The sequence below is a fragment of the Mus caroli genome, unplaced genomic scaffold, assembly GCF_978045245.1.
Source record: "Mus caroli unplaced genomic scaffold, Mus_caroli_1 scaffold_13, whole genome shotgun sequence".
Classification (NCBI taxonomy): Eukaryota; Metazoa; Chordata; class Mammalia; order Rodentia; family Muridae; genus Mus; species Mus caroli.
This window is the reverse complement of record NW_028227268.1, coordinates 110728568-110738388: the sequence shown is the minus strand read 5'-3', so window position 1 is coordinate 110738388 and position 9821 is coordinate 110728568. Positions and strand designations below refer to the sequence as shown.

At 40.8% G+C, this 9821-nt stretch overlaps 1 non-coding gene across 1 annotated transcript; it reads left to right on the top strand.

The window, feature by feature from the left end:
* The first annotated feature begins 3203 nt into the window (after nucleotides 1-3203).
* Nucleotides 3204-3333, top strand: LOC115032706 (small nucleolar RNA SNORA17). Its single transcript, XR_003838327.1, has one exon. It is a non-coding gene; the product is annotated as a small nucleolar RNA SNORA17 (small nucleolar RNA).
* Nucleotides 3334-9821: the final 6488 nt, after the last annotated feature.

Below are 9821 nucleotides of genomic sequence, written 5' to 3'. Positions count from 1 at the left end.
CTAGCTTCAAGCATGCCAACATTCTGTCAGGCTCTTGGGAGCTGCAATAGACTACATCGCCTGTGTCTTTTAGGAAGGCAGTTGTGTATAGACTAGCAATTCACCTTCCAAATGCTTTTGACTTTTTATTTTTTCTTTAAGAATGGATAAACACTGTACATCAGAATAGGAATAACTAGACTGGAGTGTTTGGGGTATATTTATAATGCCAGCATAGGGGAGGGAGGGGGAGGACATTATAGACTAGTGAATAGCCTGAACTATATAGTGAGACCATGTTTAAAAACAGGTATTAGTGGAGAAGAGGGTATGCTGAAATTATTATTTTCAAGAAGAGAAGTTCTCATTCTCTGTCTCTTACTCTAAAGCCTTGAGTTGGCCATTGCTGGGTACTTGGGTGTGCTATAGCATCGGTGCCACGAGAAAGACAGAGAAATAGGCAGTGGTTCACTGCTGGTCTCTTGAATGAAATTCCTATGGGTTCACCTTGGCTCACAAAGACATTTCTCTGACTGTATTTAGGAGGACTTGGTGTGAGTTGCTCCTGATGGAGCCCTCAAAAGTTCCAAGCTTGGAGATGTATTGGCTATGTTGCCCATCTGTTAGGGATTGAAAGCAATAGTTAATAGAGCACTATTCTTCTTAACCTTACTAATCCTGTGCCTTTTAATATAGTTCCTCGTGTTGTGGCAGCCCCAACCATACATTGTTACTTTACAACTGTAATTTTGTTACTGTTATAAATCACAATGTAAATATCTTACATGTAGGATACCTAATATGTAAACCCCAACCCCCAGATTGAAAACCACGGCTATAGAAAATGTGAGGTGGCAGGCTGAGACCCAATTGATTCCATTGCAACTGTTTTCACAATGCGGCACTATCACTTCCAGGAAAGCCCAATGACACTGCAGGAAGAATAAGCCTACCTTCATGATATAGATTAATAATAGTTCCTCACTTCTAGCTTTTTCTTCATGCAGAGTCACAGCCATGGTACTGAGTTGTGGGAGGCACAGGGAGTTCACACAATGACACAGTACTGATTTTCATCTCTGAGTCAGAAAGAAAACTGATCCAAGATTGAGAGATACCACTGAAAGAAGAGGGTGATTGAAGTAAGAATGTTCCTCACTGATGAGAACAAGAGGACATAACTTGCAAGATGGTTCTGAAATGTACCTCATGTCTATTAGACACTCAGTAAATGGCAGTTATTCTCAGAGAATTGGATTTGAAAGTCTCTGAGGTAATTTTCTCTTCCATTTACCCCTTCTATCTATATTGGCTCATTTTGAACTTCATTCCCTTCATATTTAGAAAGACTGTGTTTCATCTTATATGTAATATTCTAACAGTATGGCCACTGGCACCTGTTTTTTGAGAGCTCGCTGGTGAGTGGGTCACAGGTGTTGCTATGAGTCAAGTTTGATAGTTAAGCTTAGGGTTTTGGCTGTTCTAATTCATAGACTGCTCACATGAAGAATGTTTTGAAGAGTCAATAGTAGGCACAAAACCACATTTGTATACAAAATAACACTGAACAAAGACAGAAAACAACTTAACCAAGAGGAAGCAAATAAACATACAGCTTCCTTCTGTTAGTATGGTTGGAATTCACAATGCCTTTTTCTCAGTAACAAAAAGAGTGATATGCTTGTACTTCAGGCTTTTTTTATGTGCATTTGGGGAGAATTACCCAGGTTTTATGGTAAACTTGAGTCCACTGAGTGTCCATCATATGTGCAGTCCTGAATGTCTGTTGCTATGTGTGTAGTCCTGAATATCTGTTACTATGTGTACAGTCCTGTAATTAACTGGTGGTTTCACATCTTGTTTAGTGCTCTTCTGCAGCTGGAGAGAGGCTGGGATTATTTCCCCATGATGCTTGTGAAGAATCTAAGATTCAGAGAAATAAAAGCACTAAGTTTATGAAGAACAAATTCTGTAATGTTTTGACCATGTAACATTTCATCGTTTTCTTTTTTGGCATTTGGTATCTGAAATTACAAATACATTTCAAGAGTGGAATGGAAACTCCCAACATTCTTCTCAGTTGGATTCACTGTATTAATATTGTTAAGTGTTTACTTTCTTTATCTTCTCTATTATCTATCAAACTGTATATCTAGCTGTGCTCATTTATGTGACTATGAATTCCATTCCCTTTCCCTCTTTCAGTCACTGTCTATACTATCTATCTGTCTAATCATTTGACTGTTAATTATATATAATATACATATACATATACATATACATACATACATACATACATACATACATGTATTTTAAGTACTTCTATATCTGTTTCCCAAGATTAAATATATTTTTAAAATTACCATAGTATGGTTATCATAGTCAGAAATTTTAACAGCAACATAGTAGCCATATAAAATAAGTCACATAATAGTTTCTTAGGAATGCCTTTTATATACTTTAACTTCTGGTCTATCATAGCCATCCATTGGACTGAGCACAGGGTCCCCAATGGAGAAGCTAGAGAAAGGACCCAAGGAGCTGAAGGGGTTTACAGCCCCATATAATGAACAACAATATGAACCAACAGGCACCCCTAGAGCTCCCAGGGACTAAACCACCAACCAAAGAGTACATAAGGAGGGACTCAAGGTTTCAGCCACATATGTAGCAGAGGATGGCCTTGTGGGACAATAATGAGAGGAGAGGCCCTTGGCCTTGTGAAGCTGGATGTCCCATGTAGGGGAATGCCAGGACAGGGAAGCAGGAATGGGTGGGTTAGTGAGCAGGGTGAGGGGGATGGGATAGGGGGAGTTTCAGAGGGGAAATGAGGAAAGGGGATAAAATTTGAAAAGTAAATATAGAAAATATCTAATAAAAATGAAAACCAAAAACAAACAAACAAACAAAAACCAAAACCTCTGGTCTAAGACACAGTTCTGGAACATGTGCTGTACTTTGCTGTTGTGCCTTTCTAGATTCCAAGATTCTGAAAAACTTTTGGATTTTTTTATATCACCTTTACAAAATGACAGGCCAGAGCTGGTGTGAAGGATCAGGGAGTAAAAGCATTTGCTGCCATGTTTAATCACCTGAGTTTGATTCCCATAGATCACAGGATGGAAAAATAAAAACCTTCAAGTTGTCCTCTGACACCCATAAGTTCATTGTGGTACACACACACACACACACACACACAAACAAATGTGAAGAAACAAAACAACCCGGCCCCTTGAGGCAGTGGGGAGGGTGGCTATGACACAAATTCATCAGTAGGTCGCAGAGAAGAGAGAGGCTATATCTTCACTCAGTGTTGTGACCTATGAACATCTGAATGCCTAACATTCCCTGAAAAAAAAGCTTGAGAGAATGAGTGACGGGCAGGGCCAGATGGGCTCTCAGGATGAGGAACATCGCCTCAGAGTCTAGAAGAACCAGACTTGGGACCTTGAGCCCCAGGAGGGAGTAAGTCTGAGACAGAAGACTCTCAAAAGGGATCACTCAGACAGGACAGATGAGGAGCTAGCCCAAGAAGATCACTTGACTGGTGCTGTGAGGACCAGACAGGGAGCTATCCAGAGATGACTACCAGTTTGGTGCTACACAGGCCTGACTAGGGGTGCAGATCGTAACTGAAATGACCCCTAGAGTCATAATGCAGGCCATAGCACTCCTGAGACCACTCTTGAAATGATCCCAGAGACTCAGAGACCCTGGGCACCACTAAAAGGAGCAAGTAGGTGGTGAAGAAATGGAAGTGAAAGAGAAACAGAAGGATGTGGTCACACTTCAGAGAGGCAGAACTGGAGACTGGACAGTAGTGAGCAGTAGGAAGAGCTTAGCTTGTTAGAATTTCAAGGACCCAGACCTTAAAAATTCTAGAAAGAATTTTGATTACATACTTTCATACAATTATGTAATGTACTTGAACATATTCTAACTTTCCATTTTGCCCTTTCTGCTTTTCCTCTGTCCTCCATATCCTCAATTCTCCTAGTTCCTGCAGACACTTAGTTTTTGCCTTTTCTGTCATCTATACACATGATCTCACACATCTGAATTAAACCTATTCTTAGTTTAGGTTTGACTAGTGCTTTTTCTTGATATTTTTAGTGTTAAGACTTATTTGCAATTTAGATTTACTAACCAGGAATTATCTGCTCATTATTGATAAGTAACCTGCTTATCACTATATGAAGTGATAGTATCCATTTCTGAACTCAGCTTTTATAATTAAGAAAACACTGTATCTTTTTTCCTTAGCAGGGAATATTTCTCATTGATTGTGACTTTGACACCTTACTCTAGTTTTAGCCTCACCATTTATAATTCTTGCCCAGGTGGACTGGTTTGGCATCAGTCTGTGCAGAAGTGTCAAATTCTTCCTCAGGCAGGATGTAGCTTCATTGAATGCCATATATGCAGAGCCCACCATTTGACATTCAGTAGGTGTTGCTCGGCTGAAACCATAGTTTAATAGTCATCTGAAAGGAAACATAGTTATTGAATTCAGCCTAGGAGAAAACATTTGAGAATCTAAAGCCTTGGCAATTTATCATGTGCTCAACTTGAGCTGTCTGGTGATTGCTTCTTTCAACGTGGGCTAGGATTTTTGTTCCAATTTCACACCATTGCATTCTACCACAACTGTACATTGTAAAGACAGCGTTCTCCCCATGTGAGCTCAGCTGCCTGTTAAGGTTGGTTTTTCTGTAGAACTGTATAGAAATGGAGGGGAAGTGTTGTCTGCTGGGAGGAGGGAAATCCAGTTTCATAACTGGAGGGAAGAAGACAGGAATGGAAAGTTAGGGCATGAGAAGTACTGTCTTCTACCTGTGGATCAATCAAGAAGTGTTAATTCCAATTCTAAGAAGTAGCAAAGTGTCCACACTTTGGTCTTCGTTCTTCTTCAGTTTCATGTGTTTTGCAAATTGTATCTTATATCTCCGGCATACTAAGTTTCTGGGCTAATATCCACTTATCAGTGAGTACATATCATATGAGTTCTTTTGTGATTGTGTTACCTCACTCAGGATGATGCCCTCCAGGTCCAACCATTTGCCTAGGAATTTCATAAATTCATTCCTTTTAATAGCTGAGTAGTACTCCATTATGTAAATGTACCACATTTTGGAAGGAGTTACAGAGACAAAGTTTAGAGCTGAGACAAAAGGATGGACCATTTAGAGACTGCCATATACAGGGATCCATCCCATAATTAGCCTCCAAGCGATGACACCATTGCATACACTAGCAAGTGTTTGCTGATAGGACCCTGATATAGCTGTCTCTTGTGAGACTAGGCCAGGGCCTAGCAAACACAGAAGTGGATGCTCACAGTCAGCTATTGGATGGATCACAGGGCCCCCAATGGAAGAGCTAGAGAAAGTATCCAAGGAGCTAAAGAGATCTGCCACCCTGTAGGTGCAACAAGATTATGAACTCACCAGTACCCCAGAGCTCTTGACTCTAGCTGCATATGTATCAAAAGATGGCCTAGTCAGCCATCACTGGAAAAAGAGGCCCATTGGACACACAAACTCTATATGCCCCAGTACAGGGGAATGCCAGCGCCAAAAGGTGGGAATGGGTTGGTAGGGGAGTGGGGGGAGGGTATGGGGGACTTTTGTGATAGCACTGGAAATGTAATTGAGGAAAATACGTAATAAAAATATTTAATAAAACAAACAAACAAACAAAAAACCCCCAAAAAACAAAAGAAGTGTTAATTCAGCACCAACCCTTTGTTCGGTGTCTCCCACATGAGCCTTCTTGTTCTAATGCTTGATCAGTAGCATTGGAGATGAAGAGACCAGGCTGACACTTTAAACATTATGATGGTTTTGTGGTGTGTGTAGTTAAAAAGCAGTACAAAAGAGTCTTCTGCTATCCCTATGGACAGCCAAGATACTCTCTTTTCTATCCCACATGGGAGACAGCAGACAAGCAACCACCATAATTGGTAGGACAAGGTAAGCATTGAGAGAGGTTTGCATAACAGGTCCTGCTTATATTTTTCATTAGATTTAGCCCCTATGTGAAACTTTGTGTGTATTTGTGTGTGTGTGTGTGTGTGTGTGTGTGTGTGTGTGTGTGTATGTGTGTGTGTGTGTGTGTGTGTGTGTGTGTGTATGTGTGATGGTGCATACAGATTCCAGAAGAGAGAATTGAATCTTTTGAGATTAGAGTTATAGGGCACTGTGAGTCTGGGAACTGAACTTGGATCCTTTAGAAGAACAGCAAGTACTATCAACTGCTGAGCCATTTCTCTAACCCTCCTCTGTCCCCTGTGTAACATTTCACAAGTTACTGCCTCTAAAATTATGAAGACCATCTCTTATGCCTTATTATTTACCACCCTTTGTCAAAGTGATATTATATATCTATATCTATATCTATATCTATATCTATATCTATATCTATATCTATATCTATATCTATATCTATATCTATATCTATATCTATATCTATATCTAACATTCCTGCTTCTTCAGGGTCTTTTCTATGAAAGCCTCCTTAAATACAGAAATTAAAATATTAACATCATAGAAATCTTTGATATCAATTGTTAATTTTATCTATAGGCAAAGTGCAACAAATAATTTGCTCCTTTGCCTTCCTTACCATATCTTTGTTTCATAGTTCAAGGTACTAGCTCTACCTACAGTCTGAAATAGATTTCGTTTATTTAATTAGGTATTTTCCTCATTTACATTTCCAATGCTATCCCAAAAGTCCCCCCCACCCTTTCCCCCAACCCCCCTACTCACTTTTTGGCCCTGGCGTTCCCCTGTACTGGGGCTTATAAAGTTTGCAAGTCCAATGGGCCTCTCTTTCCAGTGATGGCCGACTAGGGCATCTTTTTTTTTTTATTAGGTATTTTCCTCAATTACATTTCCAATGCTATCCAAAAAGTCCCCAATACACTCCCCCCCCCCAGTTCCCCACCCACCCACCCCCACCCCTTGGCCCTGGCATTCCCCTGTACTGGGGCATATAAAGTTTGCAAGTCCAATGGGTCTCTCTTAAAAGTGATGGCCGACTAGGCCATCTTTTGATACATATGCAGCTAGAGTCAAGAGCTCTGGGGTACTATTTAGTTCATAATGTTGTTCCACCTATAGGGTTACAGATCCCTTTAGCTCTTTGGATATTTTCTCTAGCTCCTCCATTGGTGGCCCTGTGATCCATCAAATAGCTGACTGTGAGCTTCCACTTCTGTGTTTGCTAGGCCCCAGCGTAGTCTCACTAGAGACTGCTATATCATGGTCCTATCAGCACAATCTTGCTAGTGTATGCAATGGTGTCAGCGTTTGGAGGCTGATTATGGGATGGATCCCTGGATATGGCAGTCTCTAGATGGTCCATCCTTTTGTCTCAGCTCCAAACTTTGTCTCTGTAACTCCTTCCATGGGTGTTTTGTTCCCAATTCTAAGAAGGGGCAAAGTGTCCACACTTTGGTCTTCATTCTTCTTGAGTTTCATATGTTTTGCAAATTGTAACTTATATCTTGGGCATTCTAAGTTTCTGGGCTAATATCCACTTATCAGTGAGTACATATCATTTGAGTTCTTTTGTGATTGGGTTACCTCACTCAGGATAATGCCCTCCAGGTCCAACCATTTGCCTAGGAATTTCATAAATTCATTCTTTTTAATAGCTGAGTAGTACTCCATTGTGTAAATGTACCACATTTTTTGTATCCATTCCTCTGTTGAGGGGCATCTGGGTTCTTTCCAGCTTCTGGCTATTATAAATAAGGCTGCTATGAACATAGTGGAGCATGTGTCCTTCTTACCGGTTGGGACATCTTCTGGATATATGCCCAGGAGAGGTATTGCGGGATCCTCCGGTAGTACCATGTCCAATTTTCTGAGAAACCGCCAGACTGATCTCCAGAGTGGTTGTACAAGCTTGCAATCTGAAATAGATTTCTAACCTAAGTCTTTAGGACTCTGAATCTTGTGCACATTCATGACCCTTCCTGATAGTAACCAGTTGCCTTCCAGGATAAATCTGCATGTACATGGTCTGTGTTCATTTAATAAAAGTTTGAACATGGGTGCAGAAGTCGGTGTGACGTAAGAGTTTGGAGGCAGCTTTGTTTCCTTTTGTATGCAGAGTGGTGAGTGATGCATGCCTGGACATTAGTGTTAGACTAGAATAGAATCTAAATTTTAACACTTATTAGTTGTTGTTTTATTGTTTTGGTTTGTTTATACAGGGTCTCCTATGAAGTCCAGCTTGGTTGGGAACTTGTGATTCTCTTGCCTCAGCATTCCCAGCAATGAGATCACAGGTGTGTACTGTCATGATAACCTACTCAGTAGGTTTTGAGTTAAGATAAACAGTACCACTCAGCAAAGATTTTTTTTTTATCTAAAATAAAAGACATTCCATTCTTACCTCAGCGATTCTTGAAAAAACTAACATATGTTTCAAAGGGCATCATATTTATCACAAGAATTGATATCTTTTGATATTTGCTTTGGCCACTAAGAATCTCAGAGTGAATTCGATGGTGCATCTCTAAAAGTGGCGTGGTGGATAGAAAGTGTTTGATATCAACATTTCAAGGCACATGAGTGCAGTTAGATGTCAGATTCCAAAGTTTCAGCTGATAAACTAGTTAATAGTCAATTAGAAATAAAAAGGTAAAGAACAATGGATGTGAGGTAGTGGCTAACAGTGCAAATATGGTGACCTAAATTAATTGTTATAGAACCAGCATATTGAGACTTCCTCTTTTGCTGTGTAAGTTTCTATGAAGAAATTTGTCTAGGTGGCTGGAGACAGCTGAAATGCTTTCATCATTGTTGTCATTGTCATCATCATCATTTTACCTCTTGAAAACTGTAAAAAATGACTTTTTCATCTTTGGGAATTTTTGGTCTTAAATAATAAACCTTATCAGCCTAAAGTATTTATTAGCCTCTGTGCTGGTTAGTTATTTGTAAATCTGACACAATTTCGGTCATCTGGAAAGAGGGAACCTTAACTGAGAAGATGCCAGTGGGCGTTAGTTTCTAGATTCATGATGTGTGGAAGGGCCAGGCCCACTTGTGGCAGGGCTACTCCTGGGCAGGTGGTCCTGGGTTGTATAAAAAAAGCAGGTTTGTAAAAGAAACAAAACCAAGAGAGCCTCCAGGAACAAGCTGGTAAGCGTCATTCCATCATGGTCTCTGCTTCAGTTTGAATTCCTGCTTTGTCTTCTCTCAATAACGTATGTGATCAGGAGGTAGAAAGCAAATAAACCCTTTCCTCTCCAATTTGCATTAGGTCATGTTTCATCACAGTAGCAGAAAGCAAATAGGACAGACCCTGAGCATTTACTTAGAGCAGTAATGAATCAAGGCTCCTCTCCCCATGTGTGAGCAGCCATTATAACGGCCGCAGGATGGAATCTCAGTTTAGTTTTTATTTATATCTCTCAAAAAATACTTATTATGGCATTAGTTAGGGAAGCCTGAGTAGGAGCACAGGCCTCTTCCGGCCAGACCAGCAATCTGGGTAGCTAAAGTGCAGGGTCGGCTGACACCCGCCAGCTACCCACGACCCCCACCACAGGATTTTGAGACTGCTGGTGAGTGGAACACAACTTCTGCTCCAGTCCAATCACGCGGGACCTGAGACTGCTTTGGTTGGGGAGGCAGAAATCCGGCCTGAATAGGGCCACAAGCCTCTCCGGTCAGAAAAGCACCAGGGTAGCTAGGGCACAGGGTCGGCTGACATTCGCCAGCTACCCACAACACCCACCACAGGATCTTAAGACTTCTGGTGAGTGGAACACAGCTTCTGCTCCAATCCAATTGTGCGCGGGACCTGAGACTGCATTAGTTAGG